General features: G+C 43.0%; 1 long non-coding RNA gene across 1 annotated transcript in view; it reads left to right on the forward strand.

The window, feature by feature from the left end:
- The first annotated feature begins 3,204 nt into the window (after positions 1–3,204).
- The window catches only part of LOC310759537, a 57,254-nt gene continuing 44,958 nt past the window's right edge, over positions 3,205–15,500 (forward strand). The window contains exon 1 of the long non-coding RNA XR_014546389.1: positions 3,205–3,252. This is a non-coding gene — a long non-coding RNA (uncharacterized lncRNA). The remainder of the gene's footprint in view (positions 3,253–15,500) is intronic.

A 15,500-nucleotide genomic window follows, 5' to 3' on the forward strand; every position in this document is an offset into this window, starting at 1 on the left:
TTCCGCCTGGATGCTATTTTTGACAGATGAATCGAGGCTATGTCTGGGAAATTCCAGGCATAAAGCAGACCTGCAATTACTGAATATAGATCGCTGGTATAATATAGTCTGGCAAAGAGCCACAATGGAAAAATTGTCAAAAATTGAAGGTGGCAGAAAAAACATACCTGTGTGGTATGAACTTATTACTTATACAAATGAAACAAGACAGGGATGAGAAACAGCTACAAATTATACTGCAATATGGCGGAGATAAGCAGGCAATATTCTTTAGTTATCTCCTACTATTCTGTGTTTTCCAAACTGATTGACTGAATACTCCATTGAACTGCTTTAGTGTCATCACTTCACTATTTTGTACTGTAAAATAAAATGTTTTGCATTAACCCACTAGTGACACGTTTTTTGTTAGTCTTGGCATGTTTTATGTTTGCACAAAGAAGTGATAATTAAAAAAAACACACACCTTAAAATCAACAACAACTCCCATTATTCCTGACTGTCGGCCATGCAGGCTGGGACTGATGGGACTTGGAGTCCAGCAACATCTAGAAGACACCCTACTTTGGCTAATTCCAGGATAGTGTTGCTGAGCCACTGGTGGCAGTGAGTGCTACAGCTCTTTCAGTCCTGCCTGGTTGGAATCTCAGCAGGAGTGCCTTAAGTGCACAAAGAGCAGAGCTGAAAATGAATATTCTGGAGAAGTGTCTCACTCTCATGATTCCACGCATTTTCATTATACAGTGGTACCTCAGGTTACATACGCTTCAGGTTACATACACTTCAGGTTACAGACTTAGCTAACCCAGAAATATTGCTTCAGGTTAAGAACTTTGCTTCAGGATGAGAACAGAAATCGTGCTCTGGCGGTGCGGCAGCAGCAGGAGGCCCCATTAGCTAAAGTGGTGCTTCAGGTTAAGAACAGTTTCAGGTTAAGTACGGACCTCCGGAACGAATTAAGTACTTAACCCGAGGTACCACTGTACGAGGAACTAAGGGGAATGCATTGCAATTCTTCTGTCTTCAGTATATACAAAAATTCCATATTCTGTTCCTGCAGAGAAAGAAAACAAGACGGAAACAAAGCAATTCCCATGATGGGGCCTAACAGGGAGGGGTAAGGTCAAGATTAAAGACTGAGTGGCATAGCATCTGACAAGTTGTGACACAGCAACAATGGCTCTGCGGAATGCTTGTGTTGCATAGTCAGCCCTATGCTTTCTGAACTGTACTACTCTTCCATCTCAGGATGGGCCAATGACAAAGACACTCTATACAGAGAAATCCAAATCAGGAATAGAAAAGGCTGGGGTTTTTTACGGCTTCGTGCAGCTGCTCTCTGCCTTGGAGATGACTGGGAAGTTTTTAATCAATAATCCTCTGTGAGTGCTATAGTCTGACAGAGGAGACATAATCCAGGGTCCTTGAACAAATCTCGTGGAGTTTCGCTCTTAAAGAGAAAATGAATGAGGTTAAGCAGGGATTAGTGAGGCTACAGCGAACATCAGGTCTAAGCACGGTCACATATAGTGTTTATATGTTGATTTATAATAGCCATTTTTTAGTATAAAAATCAACTCATCACGCACCCCGCCCATGGTGATCATCAAGGACAATTGATAAAAGGGCATTGACAGATCAGCAGAGTAGGGATAACTGGCACATACAAAGAAGGGGGTGGAGACTAAAATATTTGGTTCAGATTATGTCTTGTTAATGGAGAAGTTAATGGAGGGCTCCCTTGGACAAAAAACAAGGACACCAGCCAGGAATACCAGAGCAAAACAGCAGCCAGTAGGCTTGGTCTTTATTGAAAACTGTCGCGACAGGACTCCCACCCGCCACAAGGTGGAACAAGATGGAAGCCTCGAACAAAAGAGCCCCCAAACTTTTATTAGCTGCTAATCCCCATGTTACACCCCCCCCCCAACTACATCACGGTTACATCATGAAAGGGGAGGTCTGGTGGCAGTAATCTGAGCATCCTGGGCCCTGCCCCATGGTTCTCCCTGCCCTCCACCAAACACCCATCAAGTGTAACAAGTGTTTTGTGGGGACAAATCACAAAAGTGATTGTGCTGGTTTTGGTAGTGGGCTGCATGTGCATGATATCTGCTGGAGGGGCAGCCCCCCCCCAACCTATACATAAATTCCTGCAACAGTTTAAAGAGTTCCATTTCATTCTGTTTCAAAAGTTTTTGCATTTTGTAATAGAAAGATGCCTTAAACCATTCAACAATATTTTTTAAAAGGTAAAGGCTGTTTCTTATGTACTGAAATTACCTTCAGACAGTTCAAATAAGAATCTGGGGAAGGAATTAATGTGAATGAATGCAGTTTGTTTTACAATTCTGGGGAAGCTGGAAATGGCTGCCTTGTGCTATACTTTGTCACTTAAAAATATTGCTGACTGGATTTTCCAGTGCTGATGTCTCGCAGTGAATGAGTTTAATGTAAAGTGGGATGTTGATGGAACTTAACATAAAATGAAAGTTGGGGAAACAAATAGTTATATTGCACTTCCCAAACAGGACATCATGCGCTGTACCCAATGGTTGCATGAATGGAAGGCTGTTTTGTGTAACTTTGCTTTCCAATGCTCATTACAAGTTTCCAGTTTTCAGGTCCATTCTTGCATTATTGCTTCCAGTTGATAGTGGATGAGGACTTGGGAACTTCATAATTGAGTCTTGAATAACTGCTCCAAGGTCAGTTTCAGTTCCTGCACTGGAAATAGGCTTTAATTACTATATCTTGCATTAACTTTCCCCTCTTTTCTATAGTGAAATAGCGCTATTCTTCTATTATAATTTTTTTTTAAACCCTATGGGAGAAAAAGCACAACAGAATTTGTTTACTCAACAGAAATTGACATTGGAGCAATTAAGTTATTCAACAGGCAAGTATGTAGCTGTTGTTGTAAACAAAATCTGCCCTTATTCCTTTATGGGGTACACAAGAGCCCTTATAAAATCCTTTGTAGGTTCTCCATCAGTAGGAGAAAATAACAGACGCCAACCAGAGAATACAGTGGTACCTCTGCTTACGTACTTAATTCGTACCGGAGGTCCGTTCTTAACCTGAAACTGTTCTTAACCTGAAGCACCACTTTAGCTAATGGGGCCTCGCGCTCCTGCTGCGCCGCTGCCGCGTGATTTGTGTTCTCATTGTGAAGCAAAGTTCTTAACCCAAGGTACTATTTCTGGGTTAGTGGAGTCTGTAACCTGAAGCGTCTGTAACCTGAAGCGTATGGTACCTGAGGTACCACTCTACTGAGAAGCAAAGCAGCTAGTAAGCCTGATCTTTATTGACTGTTGCAACAGGGTGCCCCCCCACACACACGCAGGAGAGAGGAGGAGGACCCTGAACAATGGCAAGGCCTTATATATCCATTTTGAAATTCCCTGCCATGGAGCTCCTGTTGTTCAGTCCCAGCTCCTGCCAACCTAGCAGTTCAAAAGCACGTCAAATTGCAAGTAGATAAATAGGTACCACTCCGGCGGGAAGGTAAATGGCGTTTCCATGCACTCTGGTTCTCCAGAAGTGGCTTAGTCATGCTGGCCACATGACCCAGAAGCTGTACGTCGGCTCCCTCGGCCAATAAAGTGAGATGAGCGCCGCAACCCTGGAGTTGGTCATGACTTGACCTAATGGTCAGGGGTCCCTTTACTTTTACCTTTTGCTTGGTACATTTATGAACATTATATATATATATATATATATATATATATATATATATATATATATACATACACATATATATGAATAACCTTAAAAAATTTATTACACTATTCCTCACTAATGTCCCAGCAAAAGACAACAGGAACAAATAAAAGGTGTAGGAACAACAAACTGGAAACCTTAATTTAAAGGTACAATAGCCCTGAGAAGTCTCAATAGTGCTCTGGCAGAGACTACATTAGACAGGCTGGTGCTGAAATTGCATTTAAAAATTAGGCCAGTGAAAATCAAGAAAATACTGGGATATGGTATAATGTGGCCAGATACAAAAAGAAAGAAAGACAGCAAAGGAATTGACTTCTGCACCTTTAACAGTTGTGCAGAGCAGGGAGTTTCAGCAGAGCTCCATCTACTGACATTTCCTCTCTTCAGTGATATGACCTTGTTAAGGAAAATTCTGGGTTGAAGGACTATTCAACAGCCCAGCTCATCCACTCCAAGCAATTTGGAGCAAAACAGCAGTCAGTATACTTAGATCCTTTATTGCTGCGCAACAGGTTCAACAGCAGCGAGGGAACCCAGAGCATGGGGCGAAATTGACTTTTAAAACTTTCCCACCATATCCCAGAGTACAGTTCGCACAACATCATCAATACATCATTGCTACATCACTACCATGTCACAAAAGGGGAGGGTTACACAAGATTAGCATAGGCAGCTATGTCAGGGCAACACCCAAGTATAAGATTAGCATAGGCAAACATGTCTTAAGTACCCACCACCCAAAGTACAATAGAACTTCCTTTGCATGTCTGGAGCCGGAGGCAAGTCTGGTGATGAGATTTGGCTTCCCTTGGAGAACAATGAGCCCAGCAATTGTCACCTCTGGGCATTTCCTGGGGTAGGAGGTGTGTATACATGTCTTCAAGCTTGGGGAGCTGGAAGGGGAAAGAGTCCTTTATCCAAGGGCAAAATGGTGTCGGAATGGAGGAACTTGGCAAAGGGGTTGATTTTATATGATTCATAAAGCTAGGTATATTCCCTGAGCTGTCAAGTCGAAAGCATACATTCAGGCATAGTATTTGTAACATTTAACAACTTTAAAGATGTGCGCCCCCTCCCCCCCCCGGTTAATTTCCGTCACAACCTCTTCAATGACACTACATCATCAGGATGCTCTGAAAAATGTGAATGAAATAAGAATAGTATTTGCAGTGAAAAAGACAATCTTAAACCTGAAAATATTATCTCCTACAACTGTAGCACATACATATGGACATATGCTATCTTAAGTCAAACTTCTTCAATATTTTTCCTTGGTTGAGTCAAGCCATGCAATCAGCAGAATCACATGCAGTATCTCTTTCCGAACTGTACCATTTCAGGCTGCAAGCGGATTTTCAGATGTCTGAATGTCTCCTTAAGTTGAACAAAAAGAGATGAATCTCTGTACTGTACATAAAAACGAGCATGCTAGGAAAAAGATATATGCCTGTCTCTGCCACTAGGTGTCACTGCACACTTGTCAACAAGCTGTGAGAAGTGGCTCATTGGTTTTCACATCCCCACCCGGAAAATGGAATGTTTTGCTGGTGCAAGGCATTGTGCAGGGGGACGCACACCCCTAAACATCTTGTGAATCTAAGTTTGGCCTCATTGAGAGGGAGTATTTCAATATGAGTAGGAAAATGAGAGTACCCCTAAACCTTTTTTTTAAGAAGAAAAGCAATGGTGCAAAGGTATACAGTTCAGACTGCTTGCGTAGGCTGGTCCTTTTTCTTCTTTGTTGGTGATCACTCGTAGCCGAGTAAGATTGTCTTCCATAAACACGGTTTTAACAGTGAGTCCGTAAGTGACTGTGGAGGCCAATTCTGGATCCACACATCCTTCCACAGTGGGGACATTGGTTTCCGGGCAGGAGTTGATCACGGTGTGGATTTGCCAAGCGTGCCTTCCTCTTAGCACGTTTCTCCCTTGTGTCCTGAGTTCGAGTGTCTTCAAAGCCCATGACACCTTTGGTAAAGGCTGTTCTCCAACTGGAGCGCTTGCAGGCCAGTGTTTCCCAGTTGCCAGTGTGGTGTAGTGGTTAAGAGCAATAGACTCGTAATCTGGGGAACCGGGTTCACGTCTCCGCTCCTCCACATGCAGCTGCTGGGTGACCTTGGGCTAATCACACTTCTCTGAAGTCTCTCAGCCCCACTCACCTCACAGAGTGTTTGTTGTGGGGGAGGAAGGGAAAGGAGAATGTTAGCTGCTTTGAGACTCCTTAGGGTAGTGATAAAGCGGGATATCAAATCGAAACTCTTCTTATACTACATTTTTAAAGATTTTCCTTGAGACAGTCTTTAAACCTCTTTTGTTGACCACCAGCATTACGCTTTCCATTTTCAAGTTCGGAATAGAGTAGTTGCTTTGGAAGACGATCATCAGGCATCTGCACAACATGACCCGTCCAACAAAGTTGATGTTGAAGAATCATTGCTTCAACACTGGTGATCTTTGCTTCTTCCATTACACTGATATTAGTTTGCCTGTCTTCTGCACCTGAGACAAGCAGGTACAGCTGTAAGATAGTGAAGGAGGAGCTGGCAAAGCAAAGACAGGGAGAAGCAGAAGCAAAGGGAGACTATGGTGCCAGCAAATGTTGCTGAATCCACAGGGGCCAGGACCTCTTCCTCCCATCTTTGGCTTCTCCCAAATTGACAGATGCTGGGACAAACGGATGACAGACAAGAGAAGGAGAAAGTTGGCGACTGTATGCAAAAAGTCCAGCCTTTAACAACTCATTTGGGAAATAATTCGGTTTTACACCTTTCAAATGTTTTTAGATGTTCTTAACTTTTACAAATATTTTATTAGTTTTTAAACATTTAAAATACATTCCTATTTTATTTTTAATTGTATTTTTTAAAAAAAAGATTTTGGCATCTGCCATCCTGGGCTCCATTGGGGGGAAGGGTGGAATAGAATTTTAATAACAAACAAATAAATGAAATCAAGCCTGATTTTCAACGAAGTCCAAAGCAGCAAAGGGTCTGAAAGAGAATGAGGCCATTGGGAGCAGGGGATTCTGGGGCTCTCAAGAGAGCTTTCTCTCTCTTTTCATCTTGCACAAGGGACAATGAGCACCGCCTGCTGCTCCTACAAAGTGTGCAGCAACGTGACACGAATGAAAATGGAGCACATGGCTGGAGCCATTTCCCACTCCCCATAAGGGTGAGCCAAGGAATGACCATGGAATAATAAGCTCAAGGGAGCCGGCGAAAAGTTACATGGAGAAAACAAAAAGGCCATAAGAAAAAAGAAACCTTCGGAAATCCACAGTTGGACAATACCTTTATTAGGACCAACTAAAATGCGGCAGAATAGTGCACAAGCCTTTGAGTTATCCAGAGCTTTTCATTGGGCTAGATGTTACCCTGCTTTTTTAATATCTACCCTGGGGAACTGAAAGCTTTCTGGTTATTTTGCAGCATTCAGGTTGATCCTAATACATTGGTATCTCTAGTTACGGACTCAATTTGTTCTGGGGTGCCGTTTGCACCCTGAAAAGTCCATAACTAGAGCGCCGCTTTCTTCGCATGCACGTGGTGCGATAGAGTGCTTCTGCGCATGTGCGTGTGGCGAAACCCAGAAGTATACACTTCTGGGTTTGCCGCGTTCATATCCTGAAAAAAAAGCAACCGGAGACTGACGCAACAAGAGTCACGGCTGTAAAGGTATTGTCCAACTGTAGACTTCAGAGTGAAAAATTAGTAACCTCTCAGGTTCTAAATAGAAAGGAAGGAGGACAGGAGTGTTTTTCTGAGGGTGAAAAATACAAGCAAGGTGTTTAGCAAATCTGCACCAGAATACTTGAACCCAAGACACTGAGGAGATAATTTCCACTTGAGAGGAGGACACCTAACAGAAAAGTGAGGAAGAGGCACAGAAACAAGCAGTCGCCCAGGTGCTGCTCAGCCTCTCTTCTGTAGTAGTAGTAGTAGTATTAATAATCATAATCATAATAATCATAATAATTTATTGTTTATAGGCTGACCATTTGACTGGGTTTCCCCAGCCACTCTGGGTGGCTCCCAACAGAATATTAAAAACACGATAAAACATCAAACATTAAAAACTTCCCTAAACAGGGTTGCCTTCAGATATCTTCTAAAAGTCAGATAGTTGTTTATTTCCTGGACATCTGATGGGAGGGCGTTCCACAGGGTGGGCGCCACTACCGAGAAGGCCCTCTGCCGGGTCCCTGTAACCTCACTTCTCGCAGTGAGGGAACTGCCAGAAGGCCCTCGGAGCTGGACCTCAGTGTCTGGGCAGAACGATGGGGGTGGAGATATACTTCAGGTATACTGGGCCGAGGCCGTTTGGGGGTTTAAAGGTCAGCACAAAGACTTTGCATTGTTCTCGGAAACGTACTGGGAGCCAATGTAGGTCTTTCAGGACTGGTGTTATGTGGTCTCAGCAGCCACTCCCAGTCACCAGTCTAGCTGCTGCATTCTGGATTAATTGCAGTTTCCGGGTCACCTTCAAAGGTAGCCCCATGTACAGCGCATTGCAGTAGTCCAAGCGGGAGATAACTAGAGCAGGCACCACTCTGGCGAGACAGTCCGCGGGCAGGTAGGGTCTCATCCTGCGTACCAGGTGGAGCTGGTAGACAGCTGCCCTGTACCACAGGCCAGGGGGTCTGGTGGGCCAGAAGGTGGGGAGATCCCCCAGGAGGTGGAGCGAGAGCCACTGAAGGGCAAAGTCAACTAATTCCAGGTTTATCTCCATCCTTTTCCTGCTTTGTTCTACAAGGGCAACAGTGCGACAAAGGCGGAGGAAGCTGCCAGCTGGTTGTAAGAACACAGGCAGCTGAGGGGTCCAGATCTGCAGTCCCAAGCCCTTTCAAGCACTGCGGACCAAAAGACAATGCTGTTGTTTTTGTTGGTCATATTCTAGCCCTGCTTTATAGTCATGACTTTTCAGACGTGTTTGTGACCATGTCTCCTGTGTATTATGTCAGCCAGGAAAGGACCAAGTGTGCTTGGCAGCTGTTATAAAGCAATCTGCATTCTTTATTTTTTAAAAAAACAACAACATAATTTTAACTTGATAATTATGGCACACTGTTTTAATTTATGTATAGCTGGTTGCTGTGCTATTTTTCTAGAAAAAGAGGTGCCAGAACTCACCGTGAACACTTTCTTTGTTGTCTTAGAATGGCAATGGTGCCCACCTAGAGGTGCTGGAACTGAGTTCCAGTGAATAGAAGCCCTGCCTGGCTGCTGCCTTGAATATTCTGACAGAAGAAATTAAGTGTTAGATTCTTAGTTTTTACATTGTTTTGTGATGGGTTTTAGCTTCTGTAATGAATACATATTTTAATACTGGTTGCAAGCTGCCCTGGAGATATCTTTATGTGTCTGTCTGTCTCTATAATTACGACAGGATGTAAATCTTGCTAAGAAAAGAAATAACAACAAATAAATGTTATGTACTAAGCTTGGATCCTAGAACTATAGGCAAGTAGGATCCTAGAATGCGACAACTGATTGGCTTGCAGGAAAAGACCAATCAGGCTCCAGGAGGAAGTTAATCAGCCTATTAGGCTGGTAGGATCCTAGAATGCAACAACTGATTGGCCTGCAGGAGAAGACCAATCAGGCTGCAGGAGGGAAGCAGGATCAGCCAATCAGACGGGACTCATTGTGTAAGTAATGTATGTAAAAGCCTGAGGTTTGGGGGGAAATTTAATCACTGTTTTACAAGCTGCAATAAAGAGCATGAAATCACTACAGGACTCTGAGTATATTTCAAATGTGCTTGGTGTAGTTGTGAGTTTTGAGAACAGGAATGAGTAGGAGCAGGATTGACCAGAGAGGCTCTTCAATGAAGTGGGCTTTTGAAGAGGAATATGCAGAGTGTAACCTATCGGGTCTTGATGTTCTAGCGATAAGGGGGAAACCGGGAAAATGATGTATTCAGCAACATGAATCTGGGGCAACTGAGGACAGTCATGCCTTATTAGACAGAAAGGAACTCTGTGAGACAGGCTAAGGCAGAGCCAAGGAAAGCCGTGAAATGAAAGCAGAGAATTTGGCCTGGATATGAAAAGAGACAAGAACTAGCGGGAGGGCGAGGGGCGGGGATTTGATGCCGAAGTACACTGAGGACTATTTCACACCAAGGAGTGGCGAGGCTTTCTTGGGGAATCTGGGACAGTGGATATACCCTGCCTTAGTGCAGGATTAGGCAGGCAGACAGGGGAGCCAACTTGAATAAAATATTGGGGTGGAGGGAGAAGGAACCTCAGCCGTTGGCTCCTATGCAGGCAGACGTAGGTAGTCCATTTTGTCCTTCCCAGTTCTATGATTCCAACAGGAAAGGAAGAAAGACCTAAGTTTTGGCACTGTCAACTTCAGGCTGCCCATTTGTGTTTTGCTCCAAACCAAGGCTGCCATTCTGTGCAGGAGAGATAACAGGATGGTGTTGCAAGGAAGAAACAGATTAAAGTGTGAAGGACTCATATAAGTAAGATACAACGTGTTTGAAAAGCAGAGGAGGAGGGACGGAGGAGGGAAAGGAGCATGACTCCTTCGTAAGTGTAGCAGAAATATTTTCCCTAAGCATCCGTATGACTGAAAGGAAACACCAAAAGCTCTTGAGCTAGAAGGATGTAATAATATAGGGCTTCTGGGAGACAAAAGACAGGGTATTATGGAGAGGGGTGTAAATTGTACTTTTAAAACAAAGTTTGGTGACCAAATCAAATACACATTGTGTAGGAGAAAATGTCCTCCTCAGCTTTTGAAATATAAAGCCTTCAATGGCACAGGACTACCATACTTGACCTCTCCTCATATAAACCGTCCTGGACTCTGTGTTCATCATCTGAGGCCCTTCTTCATGTGCCGCCTCCAAAGGGTGGCAACATGAGAACGGGGCCTTCTCTGCAGTGGCTCCCTGTTTGTGGAATGCTCTCGCCAGGGAGGTTTGCCTGATGCCTTCATTACAGTGGTACCTCGGGTTAAGAACTTAAATTTGTTCCAGAGGTCTGTTCTTAACCTGAAACTGCTCTTAACCTGAGGTACCACTTTAGCTAATGGGGCCTCCTGCTGCTGCTGTGCGATTTCTGTTCTCATCCTGAAGCAAAGTTCTTAACCCAAGGTACTATTTCTGGGTTAGCAGGGTCTGAAACCTGAAGTGTTTGTAACCTGAAGCGTCTGTAACCCGAGGTACCACCGTATATATTTTTAGGCACCAGGCAAAAACTTTCCTCTTCAGCCAGGCCTTTGGCTGATTAATATTCTACAGTCTTTTAAATGTGTCTGTGGGAAAGGGGGTTATTGTTTTGCTGTTTTGTTTTTAATTATTTACTTTTTTTATCCTGTACTTCATTCTATGAACCGCCCTGAGATCTTATGATGAAGAGCAGTATATAAATCTAATAAATAAATAAAATAAAGTTATGGTATTTTTGTTTTAAAGGGGGACGCAAAACAGTTGTTAGCTCTTCAGTTGCAAGATAATTTGTCACTTTTTCAAAATGTACCCTGTCTTTATTGGAGTCTGCCTCTCTGTCACACGACACAAAAAAGATACCGAGGCCGGAAGCAAATGCTGGAATGGGAGGACGATTCAGTGGGCAAAGCATGAAAGACTTAATCTCAGGGTTGTGGGTTCAAATCCCATGTGGGGCAAAAGATTCCTGCATGGTATGGGAGTTGGACTTGATGTCTCCCATGGTACCTTCCAGCTCTACAATTCTATGATTTAAGTCTGACATTAAGGGAGGTAGCTACAGCCAGCTCTTTCTCCCCCACCCCCAAATAATCTTTATTAGTTTTTCAATTAGATACTCCACATACACATACTGTATTACATTTTACATTTATACTTGCTCTTCAGAGCTGACTTCCCTCCTTCCTCCTTCTGGTTTTTTATATCACATATAATTTTATCGCATTATTTTCTTCCATTTTATATATTGTTATTCATTTTCCATATTTGTCCATAAACAAATAAGTCCTCACGTTTATACAATTCTTGTTGTCTGTCTGTATTCGTTTACCACGGCTGTCAGTTATATTAGTTTCCTTAAACATTTTGCTTCTTATTATTTTCATTATCCATCACTTTTCTTAATCTTTCCTGTTATGAGGTTTGTTTCCAATTCTGCTGGTTTTACTGTTTCATCTTATCTTTCCTATATACAACATCATTTCCCCCAATCTTTTTGAAATGTTTCCTCGCCCTGTTGTCGAATTTCCCCTCTTAGTTTGGCTATTTCTGCATATTCCATTACCTTCTGTCCCCATTCTTCTACTGACGGTAATTGCTGCTGCTTCCAAACTTACAGCCAGCTCTTTCCTGGGTCTCCCAGTGGCAGAACCAGCCCAAGACATGTTGGTGCCCGAGGTGAACCACAAAATGGTGCCCCCCTCCCCATCAGGGAGGAAGAAGAGAGTGAAGACCTACTGCAGGAACAAGGGGCATAGCTGTCAACTTTTCAGATTTGAAAATAAGGGATCAGCAGCCTCACCTGTCCCGGGGACAGTCTACAGGATATCTAACTGTTATGTACTGAGTTGAATATGATCCAAACTGCAGCAGTCTGATTGGTCCTAGAACAATAGGATCCAAAAGGCAGCAGTCTGATTGGTCCTAGAACAATGCAGCAGTATGATTGGTTGGCAGGAACCACCCAATCATGCTCCAGATAGAAGTGAATCCACAACCTGATTGGCTTACAGTAGAATTCCGGAATTAGCCAATCATGTGCAGCCCATTGTGTAAATAATGTATATAAAGCAGATACTTTGAGGGGACTTTCATTCATTCCTCCTCACCACTATGAGCTGAATAAAGAGCATGAAATCACTTTGCGACTCTGAGTATATTTCACTAACAATCTGGGATAGCAGCGGGAAACGGCGCTGGAATAAGGGAATTTCCCACAAAAAAAGGGAAGGTTGACAGCTATGACAAGGGCTGAATAAAGAGCTACACTGGGAGCCTGAGCCAGCGGTCTTACCTTGCCTTGACTTATTTCCAAGTCAGTAATAAGTATGTGACCTGCCGTGTAGCACTCTTTGCAACTGCTGCTAGGAAAATTAGAGCAAATTATATAGCCAAGGCAGCCACCAACTGTAAAGGAGATGAATTTATTTGACCCTATCTACATCAAGCTATATTCTATCTTTATCACCAAACTCCGAATATAATTGTACATTGTATTAATTAACATTATTTTTTTAATATATTAGTGGCCATGTGATAATTTTAGCTTATAAATTTTGTTGTTTAATGTCTTAACTTGTATATTAAGGTACTTTTATAGCTCTGTTTAGAGTAATGTCTTGATAATATAAATGTTTTAAGTTTTTTGTATCAATCCAGTATATATATATTTAATTGTTGAATGATTCTGTGTACATTGTGGCAGCCTTTGGCTATGTGCGATAAAACTGACTGACTGACAGTAATTAGGTTCATTCCCGCATCACTTCAGCCATTCTGCGATATCTGCTGCTCCCAGGCAATGCTGTGGTTGGCAACCCACACTAGTTTCACCTGCCTCTTTTTGATCCTAGGAACCAGCCCACCGTTTGTTCCCCAGTAATCCCTCAGCCGTATCCTTCCCAGAATCTCAGATGCTATTGGGAGAGAGGTATCCCCTGTCCGAGTATTTTCCTATGTGATAAAAACAAGATCTGCCCTTATTCCCTTATAGAGAATTCCCTTATATAGAGCCCTTATAGAGTCCCTTGTAGGTTCTCCATCAGTAGGAGAAAATAACAGAGGCCAACCAGAGAATATTGAGAAGCAAAGCAGCTAGTAAGCCTGATCTTTATTGAACTGTTGCAACAGGGTGCTCCCCTCACACGCAGGAAAGGAGGAGGACCCCGAACCAAGGTGTGCCCACCCTTATATAGACATTTTAAATTGCCCGCCCTGGAGTCCAAGACCACCCCCAGAAACATCATACCTACATCACAGAAAGGGGTGTAGCTCAAGACCACCCCCCAGATATATCATACCTACATCACAGAAAGGGCAGTCTACAACAGAAATCTGAGTGCGTTGTTTATCTCCTGTCTGACAGGTTACCTGTTAATAGTCACTTGACTGGATTATCTGGGGAGCCTGGCCAGTCTTTTGTAGTGATAAATACTTAGTTCATGAGCCAGGTCACAGGCTCACCCTATTCATACACAGACATACCCTTAAGACAGGATTTGTGAACGAGAAGACAATGGGGAGGCTTTTCCATTTACCTTCGACCTTGAAGAGGAATATTTGAGGTCAATTTGGGAGGGACAAAATGGCTTCAGGACTTTTTATGTGGGGTTTCAGACATGTGGTTTATATATGCAGCTATGAACATTTATCTTATATATATATATATATAAGACCTTACATTTTTTATTTCACCTATCTAGGAATGAAGGGGGATGCGGGTGGCGCTTTGGGTTAAACCAGAGCCTAGGACTTGCTGATCAGAAGGTCGGCGGTTTGAATCCCCGCGACGGGGTGAGCTCCCATTGCTCAGTTCCTGCTCCTGCCAACCTAGCAGTTCGAAAGCACGTCAAAGTGCAAGTAGATAAATAGGTACCACTCCGGCGGGAAGGTAAACGGCGTTTCCGTGCGCTGCTCTGGTTTGCCAGAAGCGGCTTAGTCATGCTGGCCACATGACCCGGAAGCTGTATGCCGGCTCCCTTGGCTAATAAAGCGAGATGAGCGCCGCAACCCCAGAGTCGGTCACAACTGGACCTGATGGTCAGGGGTCCATTTAGCTTTACCTTTTAGGAATGAAGTAGTTGTAAATCTGTGGCCCTACAAATCTTCCTCCACAGGTTGATTTGGCCACAGTGTTTATGTCAGCAAAAAACATTGGCTATGTTAAAATGTCTTCTGCATTGTTTTGTTGCCCTTTGGAATGGGTTTTTCCCTTGATCAGCATTCTACAAAGCAATTCCATGAGTGTCAGCAGACTATACTTTCCAGAGTTCAGCTAAAGGGAAAAGTTTTAAAATTCAACAGATGGATAATTACGGTAGTCTGCTGTTTTATCCATATTCTACATATACAGTGGTACCTCAGGTTAAGAACTTAATTCGTTCCGGAGGTCTGTACTTAACCTGAAACTGCTCTTAAGCTGAAGCACCACTTTAACTAATGGGGCCTCCTGCTGCTGCCGCGCCGCGGGAGCACGATTTCTGTTCTCATCCTGAAGCAAAGTTCTTAACCTGAAGCACTATTTCTGGGTTAGCGGAGTCTGTAACCTGAAGCGTATGTAACCTGAAGCGTATGTAACCCGAGGTACCACTGTATCATCACAATTCAGATCAGAGCCTGCATCTCATCTACCTGTGGCTACATTGCAATCTTCGTGTCAAATCTACGTCTGTAAATTCTAACTGGGACTTTCCATATCAAGTGATACAACTTTTTTACCTCATGCCATCCAAATTTCAATTTTTCATCTCATCCCATTTTTGAGTTATGAGGGTTTGAAATTTCAAAAAATTTGTAATTTTGGCCTACACAAAAACCATTAAAGCTCATCCCATGATTGAGATATGCCAAAACTAAAACCATCAAAAATGAAACCTGTGCAACAAATGTTCTTGAAAAGTGTTTGGTGTAAAGTATAATAATGGAAGAATAAATGTTTCCAGACACATTTCATGTGTAAGTCGTCGTCCCCCCTTAATTTTGTTTGATATGCATGTAATGTTCATGAGATGAAGTAATAACAAGAATTCTTTCAAAGTATTAATATTTTTTATAATGTGATCCCACTGAGAACTCAAGATGAGATTTTGCAGGAAGCT

Source organism: Podarcis filfolensis, assembly GCF_964270895.1.
Source record: "Podarcis filfolensis genome assembly, chromosome: 3".
Taxonomy (NCBI): Eukaryota; Metazoa; Chordata; class Lepidosauria; order Squamata; family Lacertidae; genus Podarcis; species Podarcis filfolensis.